Source organism: Meles meles, chromosome 13 (genome assembly GCF_922984935.1).
Source record: "Meles meles chromosome 13, mMelMel3.1 paternal haplotype, whole genome shotgun sequence".
NCBI lineage: Eukaryota > Metazoa > Chordata > Mammalia > Carnivora > Mustelidae > Meles > Meles meles.
The window spans coordinates 14,385,469-14,408,168 of record NC_060078.1 but is presented as its reverse complement, the minus strand read 5'-3'; the positions used below and the strand labels follow the sequence as shown (position 1 = coordinate 14,408,168).

At 39.5% G+C, this 22,700-nt stretch overlaps 1 protein-coding gene across 2 annotated transcripts in view; it reads right to left on the bottom strand.

Annotated features, from left to right (window-relative positions):
- PRKG1 (protein kinase cGMP-dependent 1) overlaps positions 1 to 22,700 on the bottom strand; it is a 1,275,046-nt gene that overhangs the window by 596,278 nt on the left and 656,068 nt on the right. The window lies entirely within an intron of this gene.

Genomic DNA, 22,700 nt, shown 5'->3' with positions numbered 1-22,700 from the left:
AAGAAAAACAAATGACCAGATTCATTTTCAACGGGATGTCTTGTCAACTTTCCTTTGAAGTGTATAACAATTGATAACTAACTAGATCTAATAACCCTCTGCCATTTCCACAGTGCAGACCAATGCTTTACTTACAGCAAGAAAGAGGCATATTGAAAAGTCATTTTCTAAACAACTTTCAGGTCAACATGTAACTGATGGAAGGAATACATTTTTTTTTCTCTGAAGCTGCCATGTGCATCACAAGGGAGAGATGGAAGTAAGCTATGGGAAAAAAAGCCTTAAGTGAAATGTGTAGAACAAAAAACTGGTCTTTCGTCAGTTTCCAGAATTCCCTGACATAGCCATGTTGTCTACGATATTCCTCAAGCCAGAAACATCTGCACTGTCTCCACTTCTTCTGCAATTAAAATCTGGCCATTTCAGGTCTTGCCACATCTGGTTCCATAACCTGCCCTATAGCAAGGTCTTAACCATTTCTTTCCCTTTATCCCTGCTATTTTGCTGGTTCGGTTTCATCACTGTTCACCTCTCCTGCTTCACCTGTTAAAATTTATCACCTAAGGGGCACCTGGGTGGCTCAATCAGCTAAGCGTCCAACTCTTGAATTTAGACTAGGTCTTGATCTCAGGATCATGAGTTCATGCCCCACATTGGGTTCCATACTGGGCATGGAGCTTCGTTTAAAAAAAAAATAAAAGAAAAAAAAATAAATGAAACTAAAATAAAAACTTATCATCCAAGAACCAAATCTAATCCTACCTCTGTGCTACTCAAAAACATTGATACTTGCCTGTGTTCCACTGACTAAAAATCAAACTCCTTAGTAGAGCCCGATCTAACTTACTGTTCGATGTGGCTTCCAACACTCCACCCCACAGACTTCCTCCTTGTTGCCCCATATTTTCTTGGCTAACCCTGAGAGAATCCTGCATCTACACCTTTGAACTCGCTATTCCTTTCTCTCCCCTCATTTTCAGACTTCCATCTTTCTAGGCTCAGTGAAAATGTCCCCATGGCTGGTCTTCCTTGATCCCTCAGTTAGAATTTATGACCTTCTCTATCTGTTTCTCATGCATGTGACTTCTTCATCTACTGCACGTTTTATAATCGTACAAACAGTAGTTGTACACAAGTACAGTGAGTTGAGAAATAGTCTTTCCCACCTCTGTTTTCCAAGGCTAGGCACAAAAAGTGGCACACAGTTTTTACTACATGCATATTTAATGACCAGTGTCTTAAACCACAGTGAGATGAGTCTTACACCACATTTTTGTGTCTCATGCAATGCAACATTTTTTGTGTGTGTGCTCATTGTTCACAAAGGACCAAAGAGGAATACAGTACATGAAGTTATTTAAAAAGGTGACTCTGAAAAACAACCAGAGGGTTATGAAGGGGCGGCAGGGGGGTGGGGGGGGGGTGGGAGGTTGAGGAACCAGGTGGTGGGTAATAGGGAGGGCACGTACTGCATGGAGCACTGGGTGTGATGCCAAAACAATGAACAGTTATGCTGTAAATAAACAAATAAAAATAAATATTAAAAAAAAGGTTATTTTTCTTTTCCTCCTTGACAAAAGGATACTCTAAACACAAAGAAGACCATTTTCATGTAATTTATAATGTCCAGTCCCTATCTTCTATGCTCTTATCTACAGAAATAAACTCTTGATTAGATCAACCACTATTCAAAAGTCAACCTCGGCTTTTAAATGTCAAATAAATTACAGGCTTCACTGAAATAAGTGCCTAATTTGATGATAGTAAACAAACATATCGAAAGCAATGGTTTTTGGATCAACTGTAAGTAGGGGAAATCATCATGGCATCGCCATGCACCCATCCATCCATCCATCCTTGTGGCATTTACTGAGTACCAGGTATGTTCCAGACATTGACCTGATTATGGGAATACAAAGTTGAACACATGGTTTCACACGTCTGGGTTCTCCTTCATACATGGAAGCACCCAGTTCGCAAAATCAACCAAGCGCTTTTTGGAAAATCCATTCTAACAACAACATCTTTGCTCACAGAACGCAACAGGCTTATTTTAGCCCTAATACGTCATTGATATTCCAATGAATATCCTTTTACGTTCCCTTAAATCCAAATAAAAATAGAAGACATCGCAACAGCCAAAGTGACTAAATAACAGTTGCAACAGTAATGAGAGATGTTCTTAAGATTAAATACTTGGCAATCACGGAAGTCAGGAAGCTTTGCAAAAACTGTGCACTCTCTTGTCAAGCCACTGTCAGCCGTAGCATGCATCACTAATCAGGCCACAGGCAGAAAGGTGTTCCATTAGCAGCTTAAGAAGGATCATTTTTCATTTCTAGTTGTGAGCCCACATTACAAATTCCTCGGTAATAAAGTTTCAGAACTTTCCAATGGATTCTGAAGTTGCTGTGTGATCAGAGTTAACGTTATGCAAACTGGGATATCAAAGAGAGAATAAGGGTAAGGGGGAAGTTTTCACCAGGAGCAGCACTTCCTAATTCTGCTCCAATATCCCTGCAACTCGTGCTTGGCTGATGCTCTCTTGTTTCCATACACGATGATGACCCTAACACCTGGGATGTCTTTCCTTTTCACAGCCCAGAAGTAATCTAAACTTACTTTGTGGCCTATCCTTATCCTTTTTACATTCAGGTTCTTTTTTTACCTCGTTCGTAAAATTGCTGTTTACCAAGAGGCTGCAGAGAACGATGATGACGGTGATGATGATGATGGTTGTTATTATTCAGTTACGACTCTGACAGTGACAGCTATTGATTCTAATTCTCTTTTTTAAAGATTATTTTAATTGAGTATGGTTAACACACAACATGGCATCAGTTTCCAGTGTGCAACGTAGAGACTCAACAACTCTATATGCTATGCTATGCTCACAGGTGTCGCTAACATCTGTCACCACACGACGCTATTCCAATACCATTGAGTCTACTCTCTGTGCTGCACCTTTCATCCCTTGACTTACTCATTGCATAACTGGAAGCCTGTGTCTCCTACTCCCCTTTGCCCGTTTTGCCCATGCCCTGCTCCCGCCCCTGTGGCAACCCTCAGCTTGTTCTCTGTATTTATAGGTCTGCTTCTGCTTTTTTGTCTGTTTATTTATTTCTAACCCTCTTCTTTTAAAAAAAAAAATTTATTTACTTATTTGAAAGAGAGACAGTATGAGTCAGGGGGAGGAGCAGAGGGAGAAGCAGAGATTGTGCTGAACAGGGAGTCCAATGTGGGACTTGATCCCAGGAACCTGGGATCATGACCCCACCTGAAGGCAGCTGCTTAACTGATGGAGCCACCCAGGTGCCCCTTTAACCCTCTTCTTCAACTCTGCTGCATCATGTGTCACTGCTGTCCTCTTGATTCCAGAAACCATCTCGATTTCTCATTTTTTTTCAATGCTTCTTCTTTTGGGGTTTCTTTGAGTATTTCTTTGTGTCTTCTTTCTGCAAGAATTCTCAAAGATTCTACTCTTAGCTCCCTAGAGCAGCACATTTCAAACTTTAACATGCACATGAATCATCTGCGAACCTTACTGAGAATGCATATTCTGATTCAGGAGGTCTGGAGTGAGGTCTGGGATGATCCATTCTAATCAGCTCTCAGGCGACAATGATGATGCTGCCCTTCAGATCACACAGTGAATAACAAGACTCTAGTCAGGTATTAATACAGTCCCTCCTGGACAAATAAGGCCCCTGAGCATTTGAAATGTGGCCAGTCTTAACTGTCATCTCCTGTCTATATAAAATATTCACCACAGCTCAAAGATCCTAGCATGGAAAAAAACTATAAAATATCTCATTAATGTGTGTATATTGATTATATATTAAAATAGTATTTTACATATGGAGATATAAGCAAAATAATATTTTCATGAGAATATTAAAATCATATTTAATATAAAAATATTTTAATCTAAAAATAATATTAAATATATTATAAAATTCCATATGTTTAAACTTTTTTTAACATGCATGATAAAAGTTTAAAATTACATATGTGGCCCATTTTATTATAGTTTTATCGGTCAGCATGGTCCAGGCAGAGGCAGAAACTTCCAGAAATGCATGAAGTTGAAGATTAACAGTCTCCTATTACATCAGTGTCTTCCAGGGCCTGTGATGGCCTCTAGCAAGTTTGCATTTGTAATTGTGTCTTCTTTTGCTTTTACAGGACACTCCAAATTGCATGAGCTTCAAGCCTCATAAACCGGAATGTGCTCTGTTGACTCCATACAGGGTAATTCACTGCCAGGCTTCCGCTCCCGATGCCATGCTCCGAGTCAGCTGTCCTCGTCCTCCTAAAATTTTCTCTGCCCTCCAGCCTCATGTTTCCAACTGCCTGAGTCATCCCATTTTAGTCATCCCATTATCATAACCCTTTATGCCGCCTGAAAACAATTATTCTTACTTGTGGCAGATTATTAATCTCCTCGGGTATTTGCTGATGCTGTTCTCCCGGCCAGATGGCTCAGCAGCTCCGGGTCTACAGAAATCCTCACCATCCTCCGGAGACCACCACTCACCTGGACATCGCACCTGACTCTCCCGACCATAAAGAGCATTCCTCCCTCACCCCTGTGTGAACTGTCATCCTTTCATGTTATTTTTTTTCAGGGACTATTGCCCTTCTTGGGTTTCTCTCTGTCAATTCTTCATTGCAACGCATCCCCCCCACCACCAAAGCCTTCGAACTCAACTATTTTCTAGGACTTCTAAGGATATTTTTGTTATATAACAATAATACTTAGCAAGCAAGCAATTTTGTCCTGCGTTGTAATGAGACCTTTAATGGGCAGAAAGCAACATAAAACAGCCACATCAAATGCTGCATAATGGATATGGGGAATGCTCTGGTGAGCTCGTTCCAAAAAACCCACTGCCCACCCTTGCTTTCCACAACTGTCCAAGGGTGCATGCAAGACAGCAGGGGACACCAGCTTCCGGGGTTGAACTCCTGGTTCCTGGGGCTAAAGTTTCTGCTCTTCCAAGTTACGGCTGAACCGTCCTCTGTTCTCATCGTGCCAACAGCCACATTCTGCCAGCGCCGGCTCTGGCCCCTGGGTTCCTTGGGCTCTACGAGCTCCCCTTCCCCGGCTCTGCGCAGCCGGAGACCCTGCAGCGGCTCGCGCTCACAGAGCCTGTTTGCCACCAGCAGCACGTGGCCAATACCAAACACAGATCTCCCCTGCTGGCACGTGAGCTCGGAGATGATCCATCCTCGGCAATGTTCTCCGCATCCTCCTCAGTGAATATGGGAAAGGGAACCACAAGATGTTAGCGACGGAGCCTCCAGCTCTTCTCACTCACGCTACACCAGAGACTAACTTTTTGAGTCACTGGATCTTCCGGGGGTCCCAGTACACGTTTGCGCTGTCCCACCCGGAGGTCTATTACATTACGTAGGCTTCCTAGACTTTTAAGTTTTAGCGCAGTTTTTTAATTCTTGTATTAGTTTTCTCTCCCTCAGTAGGTCGTAAGCTTAAGAAAGGGAGGGTCATCGTTTGCATGCATTTGAATCCGAAGCAGGATATTGGAGTTAAGGCCCTCAGTATTTCATGACTTGTTTTCAAATCTGCATCTGCCACCTGCAAAGTGCCTGACAGAGGATGAATGCCTAATCACATCTGAAGTACCTATTCGTCTATGAATTCAAAGCAGTACATATACCACGAGGTGGACAGCAGAAGTACCAACAACAGGCAAATTACATCAAGAGCCTAAATGCCCACTGACCGATGAATGGATAAATAAGATGTGGTAACTACACACAATGGACTATTATGCAGCCTTCAAAAAGAATAAAACCTTGCCATTTGCAACAATGTGGATGAAACTAGAGGGTATTAGGCTAAATGAAATAACTTAGAGAAAGACAAATAATATAGGATTTCAGTCATATGTGGAATTTAAGGAACAAAACAGGTGAATGTATGTGAAGGGGAAAAAAAAGAGAGGGAGAGAGAGAGGGAGGGAAACAAGCCATAGAGACTCATAACAATAACAACAGAGGGTTGAGAGAGGGAGGTGGGTGGGGGATGGGCTAGATGGGGGATGGGTATTGGGGAGGGCACTTGTTATGATGAGCACTGGGTGTTAAAGGTAAGTGATGAACCACTGATTTCTACTCCTGAAACCAACATTGCACTGTATATTAACTAACTAGAATTTAAATTAAAAAATTAAAATAATAATATAATGCACCTATTTGTCTCTATATATACTGGTTATAAAAATGACACCCCTTCATAAGATCTTTGTGAGGATTAAATAAAATAGTACAATAGAAAAGCAATCAAAACAACACGGCACCAGCATAAAAACAGACACACTGATCAACTGAACAGAACGGAAAGCCCAGAAATAAATCCATGCTTACAAGGTCAACAAATCTATCACAAAGGAGGCAAGAATATCTAATAGGGGAAAGAACTGTCTTTTCAGCAAATGGTGTTAAGAAAACTAGGCAGGAACATGCAAAAGAATGAAACTAGACCTCTAACACCATTCACAAAAATAAACCCCAAATGAATTAAAGACCTAAATGTGAGATCTGAAACTATAAAAACCCTAGAAGAGAACACAGGCAGTAATTTCTCTGACATAAGCCACAGCAACATTTTTCTAGAAATATCTCCTGAGGCAAGGGTAACAAAAGCAAAACAACAACAGAAACAATTGGGACTACATCAAAATACAAAGTTTTTACACAGCACAGGAAAACCATCAATAAGCTAAAAGACAACCTACTTCCTGAATGGGAGAAGACATTTGCAAATGATATATATGATAAAGGTTTAATACCCAAAATGTATAAAGAACTTATACAACTCAACACCAAAAAAAAAATGTGATTAAAAAATGGGCAGAGGACCCAAATAAACACATTTCCAAAGAAGACATCCAGATGGCCAACAGACACATGAAAAGATGCTCAACATCACTCATCATCAGGGAAATGCAAATAAAAACCATAATGAACTACCATCTCACACTTCTCAGAATGGCTAAAATCAAAAACACAAGAAACAGCAAGTGTTGGTAAGGATGTGGGAAAAAAGGAACTCTTGGGCATCTTGGGAATGCAAACTGGTCCAGCCACTGTGGAAACCAGTATGAAGGTTCTTCAAAGAAACAGAAATACCATGTGACCCAATAATTCCAATACTGGATATTTACCCAAAGAAAGCAAAAACACTAATTTGAAAAGATATATGCATCTCTATGTCTATTGCAGCATTATTTACAATAGCCAAGCTCTGGAAATAGCCCAAGTGTCCACTGACAGAAGAATGGATGAGAAAGTTGTGGTCTAAATATACAGTGGAATATTAATCAGCCATAAAAAAGAATGAACTTTTGCCATTTGCAGTGGTATGAATGGAGCTAGAGAGTATTATGCTACATGAAATAAATCAGAGAAAGACAAATATCACATGATCTCCTTCATATGATCATACGATCATATGAAATAAATGAGAAAGAAAAATATCATATCATATATAATATATATAATCTTAAAAAAGTCACAAAGGACAGGCTGACTCTCTTGTTAGGGCTTAATGCAGCTGATGAGTTCATCATGAAGCCAATGTTCATTCAGCATTCCGAAAACACTAGGCCCCTTAAGAGCAATGTGAAGTCGACTCTGCCTGTGCTCTATCAAAGGGACAACAAAGCCTGGATGACAGCACTATCTGTTGACAACATGATTTACTGAATACTTCAAAACCACTGGTAAGACCTACTGCTCAGAGAAAGATTCCTTCCAAAATATGACCGTTCATTGGCAATGCACCTGGTCACCCAAGAGCTCTGATGAAGATGTCCAATAAGATGATATTTTCCGCCTGCTACAGCAGCATCCTTTCTGCAGCCCATGGATCATGGAGTCATTTTGACTTTCAAGTCTTATTATTTAAGAAATACATTTCATAAGGCTATAAGTGCCATAGATGGTGATTCCCCTGATGCATCTGGACAAGGTAGATGAAACACTTTCTGGAAATGATTCACTCTTCCAGATTCCATTAAGAGCATTCATGATTCATGGGAAGAGGTCAAAACATCAACATTAACAGGAGTTTGGAAGAAGGTCATTCCAGCCCTCATGGAGAGGGGTTCAAGACTTCAGGGGAGAGAATCTCTATAGATGTGGTAGGCACGAGAACTAGAATCGGAAGTGGGGCCTGAAGATGGAACCAAATCAATGCAATCTCATGACCGAAGCTGAACGGACAAGTTGCTTCCTATGGATGAGTAAAGAAGTGGTTTCTTGAGATGAGTCTACTCCCGGTGAGGATGTTGTGAAGACTGTTGAAATGGCAGCAAAGTATTGAGAATATCACAGAAATTTAGTTGATAAAGCAACAGCAGGGTTTGAGAAGATCGACTCCAATTTTGGAAAAAAAAACTTCTGCTGTGGGTAAAGTGCTGTCAAACAGCATCACATGCTAGAGAGAAATTGTTCTCTAAGAGGAAGAGTCAATCAATGTGTCAAGCCTCATTTCTGTCTTATTCTAAGAAATAACTGCAGACACCCCAGTCTTCAGCAACCACATATTGTGGTCAGTCTGTAGTCAGCAACATCGAGGCAGGACCTCCACCAGCAAAAAGATTTCAACTCCCTGAAAGCTCAGATGATGGGTAGGATTATTTAGCAATGAAGTTGGTTTCTGTTTTTAATTAAGGTATGCATATTTTTTAACATATAATGTTACTGCCCATTTATTAGACACAGTACAGTGTAAACGAAACTTTTATCTTTGCTAGGAAACCAAAAAAGGTCATTTGACTTGCTTTATTGTGATGTCCAGTTTACTGCTGGTCTGGATCCAAACCCACAATATTTCTAAGTCATGCCTCACAGGTTTCTATCTTCAATTCATTAAGTTCCTATTATTTTCCAATTTTGTGCCCTATATGTGTAGTATGAAATACACAAACTATGTCTACTCAATCGCCAACTTTCTCCATCTAACTAGAAACATTCCCCATGCAAGAGTATGTAACTCTAATATGTATTTTGAAAATGAACTCTCTGGGCTTTTCTCCATCATTTAAAATTTTTCCTAAGAAACACGAAAACAAACAATTAAAGAATATAATTTTGTAAGTGAATACTACACCCAATTTTGTTCACTAGGAATGTAGCATTAGGGTGTGGGAGAAGTGGAGGACAAGCTCCTTTGAACTAGATCAGATCATCAGCTACAGCAAGAAATATTTTATGTCTCAGGCTATGTCCTAGATGAGAAGCCATCAGCATGGTTGAAAGTAAAAAAGACTTCAAAGGAGCCTGAGTACATTTACATGCGTAAAACAATAAAACAAAACAAGGAGATATCAAGGAAAGGGGACACTGCAAATATCCTGTCATGCTATCCCTGCTCTATTGCCTATGATGGAAGACCACAACAAGCAAAACAGTGACACACATACATATGCATCCGAACTACTACTCAACAATCAATGAGGAAGTTTTTGTAGAAAATAACAAATTATGATTTTACAGTTCAAGTCAAACTTAAAGGTCACAGGGACCCCACATGGAGCAAACACAAAATGCTTAAAAGAGAATCATAAATTTCAAATTAAGATATTCTAAAGCTTCTCAGTCTGTGGTTATTGAGAAAGTGATCTGAGCCTACAGTTTGTCCTGAGAGATGTGAATGTTTAATGTGTAAAGAAGCAGACATGACGAATGGGTTCTCCAGGCACTAATCCCTTCTGATGTCCTTTAGTCCCATCTGTTAAAAGTCTGAGATGTTTTCTCATAGATGGAAGTCAAATCTCGCTTCTAACACGTGTCACACGGGGGCATTTGGCAGTTGATGCAAGAGGAAGGACGTTTTGCCACTTGTACCTCAAAAGAGATTATTCTCACCTGTTTCGAAGTTATGCAATCCAGGCCCTGAATTGAGAGCAGGAGAAGACACAAGGCATTCTTCCTTCCATTTACAGAAATCTGAATGGTGAAGAACGTATCATGAGAGATCGGGATACAGAATGGCGAGGAGAGATGGCGGCCATACAGAACCAGGGAGGACTTCTGATTCTGTCTCCCCAAACTTCTCTGATCAGTTGCTCTCTTATTTTAGGTCTAGGTAATCTTAAAGATGGGGGTGGGGGCAAGGGTGAAAAGGTGAGGGAAGATGTGATAAGAGACATCAGTCGGATGTAGGATATGATGCTGGACTCAAACACTGGCTCCATCATCACGAGCTGTGTGACCTAATCATGCTCATTAGGTTGAGAGATTTCCCAAGCGAGCACCATGAAGTTTCCCAGAAGAGGAAGAGAGAAGAGTGACAGTGCTTTTCTTTGGTGTAAGAGGTTTACCTTATGTACATGGAGTCATAGAAAAGATCAATTATTCTGCCTTAATTTTAGTTTAATACATCCTGACACTGTGCTGTCACTAACTCCCCTGAAATTTTATCTTATTATTGGGTCCTAATATTCAAAAAATGAACCACATAATTAACCTAAATATTTCTATTGTGTTTGATATTTGAAAGGACATCTGTTAAAATTTCTTTTTCTTTTTTAAAGTCATTTTATATTTTTTCCCCAACTTTTGGGGAGATATCTATTAGGTGGGCCAGAAGCCAACAGGGCAGACATTGTCTTCCCAAAGGCTGGAAGATGACCAGCTTTCATTCTGTCTGGTGGTACTGTTGTCACGTTAGCTCCTCATGTCAATCTGACGATAAGGATTTCTGGATTATTTTTCATGTGGTTATCTGCTCTAGAAAAGGAAAGATTTGGGTCAGCTTGGGGCTATCTTCAGGATCAGACTTTGGACAAATTCTTAGAAATGGCAACTGAGAAATGACATGTTTCAGCCAATGATTCCTATTCTTCCCCACCCACTCAAAAAAAGAGAGAGAGAAGGGAAGGAAGGAAAGGAGGGAGGAAGGGAAGAATGGGAGGAAGGGAGGGAGGAAAGAAAAGAAGGAGAGAGGAAGGAAGGAAGGAAGGAGGGAAGAAAAGAAGGAAAGAAGGAAGGAAGAAAGCCCTTCAGCAGAGAAAGGTTGAGAATGTACAGATTCCCATAAAACCAAGGTCAATTAAGTTGACTGAGACCACAAGGCCTAGTAGTTTCCAAATATTTTTCTTTTAATTAAATGATGTTGATGTTGGTGATGATATTATTATTAATGAGTATACTAAATGAAGCAATTATTTTGTACCAGTCACTGTGATAAGTACTTTATACCTATTTTCTCATTTTTCATTACAAACTGCCACATATGCAGTATTATTATTACTATCTCCATAGCACTTTTTGCAAAATTTTCCACTCAACTTTCATTACAATTGCATATACACACAGGTGTACTCTTATCCCAATTTTACAGATAAGGACACTGAGGAACAGGCCCAAGGTCATAAAGATGATAAGGCAAGGTACAACTGGAATTTAAACCAATGAAGTCTGAACCTAGAGTCAATTCTCTTAACTATTACTTAATATTGCCTCCTGGAGAAAATCTTACATAGAATCCCCTTATATAAAACTGTTTAAAGCAGACTTCTCCGCTGGAAGCAATATTGGGCTATTTTGAGCTCTGTTCACTTTGCTCCGACCTAGCCATATCTACAATCCTGTCTCTTAAGTGCCCTCTGATGAACTTTCTAGATACTGCAAAACACAGTTTGAAAATCACTGATATGACCTGAATCTCATTTTATGCTAGCATTTATATTACAGTGTAAATCAGCAGTCAGCAAACTACAGCCCTTATGCCGAATACAATTTGCTATTTTTGTAAATAAAGTTTTATTGGAACAAGGACACACCCATTCATTAATGTATTGTCTAAAGCTACTTTCTCTCTACAAAGACAGTACCGAGTGGGTGGGATGCCACCATCAGACTCCTGGAATCTAAAACATGTAGTATCTGCCAACCTCTAGAAACTATGGTTAAAATATATCCTTTCGAGGTTAAATACACTTGGGTAGAAACTTAAAAATACATCGAGAAAAATTTTAAATGACATGCTTTCATTATAAAGAAATAATATAATGGCACATTCCAAATAGCAATGTTTCCCCTATAAATGGTCCACATACTATGTTCGGCTGATATCTATCTATCTATCTATCTATCTATCTATGTATCTATATCTCCTAGATCTCCTTAAACAAATTCCCCATCCCCACCCTAATAATTTAAAAAAACTTTATTTTGGAAGAAAAAAATACAAAGATAATATTAACTAATGCCAATACTTATTCAGATTTCCTTACTTGTTATTTAATATCCTTATTTTGTTCCAGAATCCCATCCAGGATACCTCTTTACATTTAATCATGTCTCCGTAGGCAACTCTTGACTGTGCCAATTTCCCAGCCTTGTTTTTGATGACCTTGACAGTTCTGAGGAGTAGTGGTCCTCTATTTTGTATAATGCTCCTTTACTGGAATTTTTCTGGCATTTTTCTTCCTAACTTAACTGAAAATAAGGGTTTTTGAGAGGAAAACCACAGAGGGAAAGAACCATTTTCATCCCATCATACCAAGGGTACATATTCTTTACTGTACTTATCACTGTTGATATTGACCTTGATCATCTGGATGAGGTCATGTTTATCAGGCTTCTGCACCATAAACTGAGTTCTTCCACAATTTCCACACTGTTTCCTTTGGAAGGAAGTCACTAGGCTCAACTCGTGCTTAAAGATTAAAGCGTTACTTTCCATCTCCCCGAGGATAGATGAACTACATCAATTATTTGGGATTCTTCTGCGTGGAGGATGTCTCTTCTCCATCACTTATTTATATCAGTATGGATTCATGTTGTTTATTCCATACTTTGGGTTATAATCCAATTATACTTTATTTTGCTGAAACTACTGTAGTTCTGGGCAGTGAGAGTTCTTTTAGTTGACTCCTGTGTCCTTTGGACATACCTCATCCTCCTTCATTTTTTTAGCATTCCCTTCCTTTCCATCACTGTAAGATGATTCAGCCTCATCTTGAGTATTTTCTGCCTCACCCCTATAATCAGTCATTTCTCTAAGGAGCCCTGGTTCCTTTTATTGGAGAATGATATTAGAAACCAAGATCTGGGTACTGGGTATGCTCTTCGCTTCTGGAATGTCATTGCTTCTAGTTCCTCTCAATTGACAAAGCAAGGAAATATGCACGTATATACAAACCTTTGTATATACCCATATCTATAAATGTTTCTTCGTATAACCATAGGTACCCACATTAAAATATTATTTCCTACTGTTGTTTCCACCTCTGTTATCACTTCAGTCGTTCTAGCTTCTTCTTCATCTCTGAATTCCCACTCTTAACTGTGAGAAATATGGCTCCCACCACTTGCGATCCATTTACATAACTGTACTCTTTCAATACATCTGGCTAGAAGCATCAGAATCGTTACCCCTTCTTTTTTCACATTATTTACTAGTTGATGAAACCAAGATTTATGTTTCCATCCTTTACCCTAATAATGCAGTATGTGCCCTTCCACTTAAAGCTTAAATCAATCTTATTCTTGATGTCAAGACCATGGATTTGCACATCCATCATCCAATCTCTCTACTCTGTCAAACCAGAAATTTTACTCTCTCTTCTGTACCATTGAACAGTTTGACCCAACTAGACTTAATAAAGAGGCAAAAGAGAATTTTCTTTAAAAGTATGGGAAAAAATCAGATAATTCAGGCTGAACTTCTCAGAATAATGATACTCTCTGCCATTAGCTGCATCATAATTTTGAACAACAGGTTACAACCCCAAAGAGATTGCAGCCCTAACTTCATTGCATACCTCACTAGGGGTGTGCCAACCCACGCTCCCCTTTATCTTCCTTAGGACTATGGTGACATGGTTGGAAAGAAGAGCCAGTGTTTCATTCTGCACTACCTTTCTTACTGTTTTTCTTTCATACCAAAGGGAGTGTGGTGGTGTTGGAATGCTATCAAACAGATCTGGCCTCAACATAATGCACAGAGCTTGAGAGAATTTAATAAACAGATGAATCACTGGCAACATCCTTATAATTTTATCCTGAACAGTAAGGTTTCTTAAGAAAAAACAAACTTCATAATCACAGTATTTTTTTCTTAACAATAATACCATTAAGTTTGAAGAATTTTTTTCTTTTTTTTTTTTTTAGATTTTATTTATTTATTTGACAGAGAGAAATCATAAGAGAGGCAGACAGAGAGAGAGGAAGGGAAGCAGGCTCTCCGTTGAGCAGAGAGCCCGATGTGGGACTCGATCCCAGGACCCTGAGATCATGACCTGAGCTGAAGGCAGCGGCTTAACCCACTGAGCCACCCAGGTGCCCAAGTTTGAAGAATTATGGAAGGAATGTTATAACGAAGTATTATCTTTGTTTTACAGGATCATCTATATTGTATTATTTGTGAGGTTGAGAAATGACATGCGTACAACATAGATGTTTTAATGCCAACCCTCATGCATTCTCCTAATTATGGGAGAAAAGATTGGATATCCATTTCCCAGACCAGGGTCCTTGCCTGCTCAGGACATTCCTCTTCTTGTCTCTTTCCATCTATCAAATCTCATTCATTCTTTAGGATTTGATTCAATCCCCCCCTCGTCCAGGAAGCTTTCCTAATGATCTTGGACCACTGAGGTCTCCCTTCTGGAAATCCCAAAGCCCAGCTATATTAAATACCTGAGGGTTTTGCATAGCTCTATTTCACGACATAAATGTGAAATTTTATGACATGGTTTAAATTCCTAAGGAAGGGAATTGGCATTACCTTTTCTCTAATTCTCCAGCAGATAAATTATCTATACTAGTTCAGTTTGGTTTGATGGAATGGAATTTTGACAAAATAATGCCTAAAAAAGCTTAGAATCTTCAAAGTCTCTGTGGCAAGCACGAGAGCCCTTCCTGGGAGAAGGATGGCTAAGACCAACTGATTGATCTGCAAATAGCAACACCTGCTGTGGGTGAGCTCTCTAATTGCCCCCCTCCTAATCCACTCTCACACCCTCATTTCCATCATTTTTATCCCTTCTCACAATCTATTCTTCAACTGTACCTCAGTAACATGGAACTTCTTCCATGGGATATATGTTTTTCAAAGCAGGATGATTGGGACCAGAAAAAAAAAAAAGGAAGATTTTGTATCAAGGCAACTAGGAAGACAAATGTTTCCAGAGAGAGAGAAAACTGAGATTTTTTTCCCGTTTGTATGTCAAGGAGATTCTATTTTTTGAAAACTATAAAAGGAGGGAAAAAAACCAGCAATTAGGAAAACCATTCTGTAGAAACCAATGGTAAAAAGCTGTTGCTAGGTTTTGGGGTCAATTTAATTTTGCAAACCGTTCTTCAGTTAGAATGTATTTCCATTCAGTGGTTATGCTTATAGATGAAGATAAAGCTGGATAAATTGTTCTGTCATCTTTGACTGTGACAAAGGGTCATGTTTGGATCTAAGGCAAGGTCCTGAGGGATTTATGACATACTGGTTGGGCTACTTTTCAATTCCCCTTCCCCCCCAGGATCTGGGGTAGACATTTGTCATTTTGTGCCTGCCCTATATCCATTCTCTCTTCCTTATACCGCTGTGACCACCCTTGGGTCAACTACTCCTGCCTCATGACGATGGTCCGGGGTGGGGAGAGGGGTGTGCTCATCAAAGTGACTCCCTTTCCCTTGGATGTCAGAGGGGCAAGATCCCCCAACTCTCTTTGAGAATAGAAATGGGGAATGCACACATAACTTGGAGTTGGTGTAAAGAGCTTCTCTCTTCCAAGGGATGACATTTTGGTCCAATAATGCAGGAAACAAAGAAATAGATATAATTCACTGCACATCAATTGGATAATTTTTGTTAATAAAACTATACATCATACTTCGGAGGATCTCACATTCCTTTTGATTCCAGCCCATTCCTAAGCCCAGTCTCCTAACCTCCTGCTGATCCCATCAAAGCTTCTAATAGAATCCTTTTTTCCCTCTTATTAGCTAGAGTTCACTTCTGTTTCTACAATCAAGAAATTTGTTTAGAACCCTTTTTTTGTCTTCCTCCTTGGCAAATACTTCTCTTGCCTTTTACTGCAGCCCATTACAGTGGAATCCCCAGGTAATGATGGCTAATGTCTAATTCCCTGAAAAGGAGGACAGTCCCTTCTGCTGAATTTCAGCAGGAAATCTCTTCTTCATTCTCCTTCTGGAAGCTTGTTTTGAAATGGTTCCAGTGTTACCTAAAACTCATGCTTGAAAACTTCACAAACCACCTTTGAATGAATCAAAAATGTTCCACTCCATTAACTGCTTATGGGAATGCTGAGTGTTTAAGGAATGGGCCATAATTCTCATGGTTAAAGAAAGGCACACTTCAATGTCTTTTTGACCACAAAATAACGATGACAACACTTTACCGTGAGAATTTCTGCACAATTCCATAATCCTGGAGCCCAAGAACAACTTGACTCTTAATAATTAAGACTGGGAGGGGCGCCTGGGTGGCTCAGTGGATTAAGCTGCTGCCTTCGGCTCAGGTCATGATCTCAGGGTCCTGGGATCGAGCCCCGCGTCAGGCTCTCTGCTCAGCGGGGAGCCTGCTTCCTCCTCTCTCTCTGCCTGCCTCTCTGCCTACTTGTGATCTCTCTCTCTGTCAAATAAATAAATAAAATCTTTAAAAAAATAATTAAGACTGGGGCTCAGATTGAATTTCTGCCTTTTAATTTCATGATCTTTCATTCAGCATGAGCATTATTACTGGAATTATTCCATGAACCACAAACTTCTATCTCTCTGCTTACATGTATCTGAAAACAAAGTGATTTAGATGAAACGATTAATGTTTATGTTATTATGTTATTATGGCAGACAATTCAGCTTAGTAGCTAAGTGCAGACTTCAGCCAAGACAACAGAAAGACCATTTGAAGTAGAATATGTAGGATAGGTAGGATATGGACTGGACATAAACCAGTAAGAGTAAGGGGGTGACATAGAGGAAATGACAAGAACAAAGGAGAAAAGAAAATATCAGATACCACCTGTCGCTGAGGGCTTAATATGTGCCCAACTGTGTTCTAAATGGTTTATACACATTAATTCCTTTTATTATCACAACAAACTTATGCAGTATAAGCCATCACTATTTCACAGACGAGAAAACTGAGACACAGGGAGCTCAAGAAACTTGTGGAAGGTCACACAGTGAGAAGTCTGAAAAACCAGGATGCAGAGCCAGGCAGCAAGGCTTCCCTAGCTCTACTGTTGAACTTGAACTCAAGCGCTCCAATTCTACCAGTCAAACTGGCACTGCAGCACATGGTTGGTTAAGGAAGATGACGGGGGATGAGGTTGGAAAGGTTTGTTGGATCCCGACTTCTCATATCCAGAATGAGAAGTAGGAATAGTACTGTGAAGACATTACCAGGTCAGCATCAGAGGGTGAGTGGTGGATGACATGATCACAGAGTCACGCTTGAGGAAGGGTCTGGCAGGGGCAGAGAGGATGAACTGAAGGGAAACTAGCTGCATGACTACAATCACATGAATAAGGATGCTCTTCTCACACTGAGACCAGGGCCAAGAAGAGCTTTAATTGCACAAGTTCTGGAAGCAAGAGAATCAGTTCAGGGTCATAAACACTGAGGGCTTCCAACATTCCAGGCACCGAAACTACAAAGATGGATTTTGCTTATAGACTTTAGTATTCTCCATGATGCTCTGTACCTGATGGGCCTGCTATATGAAGTTTGTTGAATGAATGAACACACACCTGTTGGGGACAACTTCAGAGAGCAACACCAAGCGTGCTCAAAAGCTAGAGGCAGGGGAATGCATAGACAATATTCCTGGTATGCCGTGGGTCACTGCCTACTGCACTCACTGGGTTAAGACTTCGTTATGCAACAAACCATGATGCTGTGCCCCTTAACCTTATACATTAGTGGATATCTATTATTTCTCAATAAAACTTGGGGGGAGGGAATCACTCTATTTCATAAGCTCACTTAAAAAAAAAAAAAGCACAGCATACAGCCATACTATGATGTGTATGATGGGAAAAAGTCATCTAAGCACATTTAAATATTGTAAGAATCCCGAAGTCCAGAATAAAATCTGCGGCCAAAGACATCTTATCATCCGTTATGATGGTAAAACACTTGCATTTGAAATAGATCTAGTAGCTGGCATTAGCCTGAACATCTCCAACCTCAGTGCCGAGATTCCAGCTACATTCGATAATATTCAGGGCTCCATTCCCAAGTAATTGCATATATTCTTATCTACTTTTGAAGAAAGGGTCATGCCTCCACGTCTCCAAATTACACAGCACTTGAAAATCCGAACGGCACTGCAAATAGAATTGATAGTATTTACACGTCCCCTTACTTAGTATCTGTTCATTATTCCCCCATATCTCATGACAGGGTTTGCGACTCAAAGTCTCACCATATTATCCCCATGCTTATTCTCCACAAGTGAGGTTATAGCTGTCTCCAGTGAATGGTCTGGAATAATGAGAACAATCTATTGTACAGTACATACTACTAAGGAATGGCAAGTTCTCTATTTGTTATTTAATTCACTTTTCCCCTCATAATACCAGAATAAGAAGAAGGAAAACAAATGATACTTAATAGACACTTCTCCTTCTAAGATTCGGAGTCATGAAGATGTAAACAACACAACTCTTCAGAAAAGGAAACCAAGAAGAGGATTTTATCATATACGACTGTGTTCTGTCATAGCTTGCTGTTGTCATCCGAAATAAAGATTCTAAATGTGATAAATTATTTCCATGTTCTAACTCAGCCATGCAAACATTTTCTCCATTGGGAGAAAAACAAACCCAGTTTAACTTGAAAAATATCCTTCCATGCCATGTTTACCAAGCATCTACTATATGCTGCACATAGATGCCCTCCTCCTTAAACCTCTTGGTTAGTTTCCTCTGCTCCCCAATCTGCTCTGTGATCAGCGTGTGTTCAATTTCTCTTTCCCTCCAGCCCCCTAAATACAGATTTCTATGGAGCACAAAGCCACTGGAACCAGAAAGTTGAGACTGAACAAAGTGAAGTTCTTCTAGGCTCACTGCCTGATTTCAGTTAAGCCCTTCTGGACTTGGTTTAGATCCTGGGCATGTGGCCCAGGACTTGATTTCACGGTTATCCTAAATCATGAGCACCATCAGCAGTGTTCTCTTCACCCCAGATTTATATACTTTAGTGTAGCGTCTCAAAAGGAACCCAAGAAGAAAGGAAAAACACGCAATTTCTAATCCGTGATGAAATCATTTTCTTACTGACAATCCACTGTTTTGTTCTGAACAAGTCGCTGTGTGTCCAATAGGAGAGTATCTATGCGTATGACTGGCTTCCTCAGGCTTCAAATACATGGAGAAGCTTAGAATCAGAAGCAAAGAAGACAAACCAAAATGAACAAAAGTTTGAAAATCAAAGAATTTGAGATTATCCGAGTCTCAGTAAAAGGAAAGAAGAGGTGACCTATTAACATAAATACATGGAAAGTATGAAGAATAGATCCACTAACTTTCCAATTTTATCAGACATAACTAAAATGGATTTAAATTCAGAGACAGGATAAAAGGAAAACTTCTCTTTTTTATTTTTTAAAAATAGTAGCTTCTGTTTTTCACCAAATGCCTAAGTTAGGTTGTGGTTTTTCTTTCCTTAAAGAAAGAATAAGACAGAATTAAGTTTTGATCTTGCCTAGAGATGTCCTGATTCTTAAATATTATAACCACAATAAGAATGTATTCAATTTGTGGAACATAAAATAAATGAGTAAGAGTTACAAAGTCTTGTTAGGTATGTGCCTACATCTAAAAGATGATCAGACAAGATAAAACTTTCAGATAGTTACAGTATACTTTCTGTGGATTTCAGGTGACATTAAACTTTGCTTAATGAAAGGCATCTGGAGAATCTCTGGGAGCCTGTTAGAAATGCAAATTATGGGGTTCCATCCCTGACCTACAGCATCAGGTTTTTTCCCCCCTGCTTAAAACTTTCTTAAAAGTTATTAGTTTTAAGGGCGCCTGGGTGGCTCATGGGTTAAGCCTCTGCCTTTGGCTTGGGTTGTGGTCTTGGGGTCCTGGGATCAAGCCCTGCATCGGGCTCTCTGCTCAGCAGGGAGCTTGTTTCCCCCTCTCTCTCTGCCTGCTGCTCTGCCTACTTGTGATTTCTCTCTATCTCTGTCAAATAAATAAAATCTTTTTTAAAAAAGTTATTAGTTTTATTTGAGTCTCACTGGCACACAGTATTACATTAGTTCTAAGTGTACAATATAGTGATTTCTCAAGTTTATGCATTGTGCTACACTGACAAGCATGGCTCCCATCTGTCCCCATACAATGCTATTGTGACATCACTGACGTATTCCTTACCGCTGCCTTTCATCCCTGTGATGTACTCATTCTGCAACAGGAAGCCTGTACCTCCCAGTTACTTTCACATGTTTTGCCCGTCCCCCCATCTCCTCCTCTCTGTCAACCACTAATTTCTTCTCTGTATGTGTGTCTGACAAATATCGTATAATTTAACTCATATGGACTCCAAAAATACAAATGAGTAAACAATGAAACAGCAAAATTAGATCTATAAATACAGAATGTTTATTTCAACAAGAAACGCTGGGGATTCCTTCACACACTCAAGTTTGGGGAGCACTGACTTGGAAGGTCCCATCGACTAGATCAACTGAGTCTTTCGCATTCAATTCTGTTCACAGCTATCATTACCGTACTTTGGAAATATTCATGATTCAACCATTAATTTGTACTTCATTTGTTAGGAATTGATGTTTCATGTCCTTGTGGCTTTCAAATCATAGGTTCTTCAAGCCAAAGAGGTTAGCTGCCCTGCACTACTACTAATTTTCCAATAAGGCAACAGTTTATAGAATTTGAGACACTTTATACTGTGATGCCATGAAAATAACAGCTATACCAAAATACAATGACCATTACGGGATAGTCTAGGATCAGTTAGCAACAGATGGTTAGAGAGCCCTAATGAAAACTTTGTAAATGAGCTTGAACAGATCTTTGTGATTAAATTTTGCAACAAGCTATTGCAGTAATCTCTGCATATTCTTCCTTTGTTTTTTCTTTTCTTTTTTTTTTTTTTTTTTTTTTTTTACTGTTTTCAATTTTAAGGTACCGGAGGACACTAAAATGTACCCATTTAAAACATATAATTTGTTACTCTTATTAATGGTAACATCTGTTACTATTTTTTTAAATTAAAAGTGTCTCTCCTATTCTTTTAAATGAATATCTTATTAAACATAAGCAAATCCAAAAGTAACTCCGAGAAAGCGACATTACTAAGAGTTCCATGTAAGTTTCTTTCACCTGCCAGTGTGAACAGTGAACTACTGATGATCAGATGGCCTGAGCAAAGATTATTATGTAATCTTGGTTGGAAGGTGAAAGAAAGATCTGGGCATATTTTAGCTTAAACATTAGAACTTAGTGTCCTACACGTGGACGCATGTAGGTAAGAGTTGTGTGGGTTACGGACTGATATTCATAGGGTCTATTACAGGGTCATTTAAACCATGAATTTAATGGTTTGGTGGCTTTAGAATATTGAACTGCATGCAAGTTTTGGGTAATACTGTTATTTTAAGATAGCGTTTGGTGTTAAAATTACGTCTTCCATTAGTTATCATGGAGCAACATACTGCAAACACTAAAGCAGAATATCTAATGCAGCCTGTTTCTTAGGGATCATTTGGGTTAAATCATCATACAACTCTAATTAATTAGTTTGCACATAAAAAATTGGGTCTGAATTCTGGGAGGCGAGTCTGATTTCAAATTAATCCAACAATTCGGAAGTAATCACTGGGCGGTTAGTCAATAATAGGATCTACGGTTTGCATTCTGTGATGCATATGAGTTGTGCACTCCGCCTGTGGTTCTCTTGTCCTCCTCCATAACATGTTGATTTTGTTCCGGGTGTTGATTTTGCTCCAGGGTCCATCCCTCCTCCAACTAGCTGGATGCTGCAGAGGGAGGAGGATCCTGGATCTTCTCCAGGATGGTCTATGATTTATTCCATTTCTCTTGCCAATGACTGGTTCAGAAAATGGGCCAATGGGATGGAATGTGCTTTGCTCGGAGCTTCTGGGAGAGTTCTTCCTGTTTCCCAGAGTGTCTGATAATGCTTCTCTCCCTCTTTCTCCTGACTTACTTGTCCACGGAGGAGAAATGTGTTTATTCAGCCATGTTTCTGAGGATAGAGTGGGATGGTACCAACAGGACAGAAGGGGAAAGAAGCTGGACCACTGAACACTTGACCATAGGTTCCTCTACCCCTGACTTTCCACCTACAATTTCCTTATTCTTATGTAAGTTGGAGCCAGGTTTCCTTTTGTTTGCATCAAAAAGCACTTAACTAACCCAAGTAATAATTTCCTTAGCCAAAAAGTATAAACATCATTTAATTGGTGCTATTTGAAATCAGAATCCCTTTTGTGAAACAGCAAAGGAGCAGTGATAGCACACTATCTATTACAGTTCTTTTGTGGCCAGTTTTATATTAAGCCTAGAAACTTCCTTTCTCAAAGAAGATAGCTCTTAAAATCACATCATTACTAACAGCAGGAACTCAATTCTTGTTAAATATACAGATAAATGTAAAAGCAATTATAAGGTCTGATCCAGAAATCTCCCCTCAAATCTAGGGAATTTAA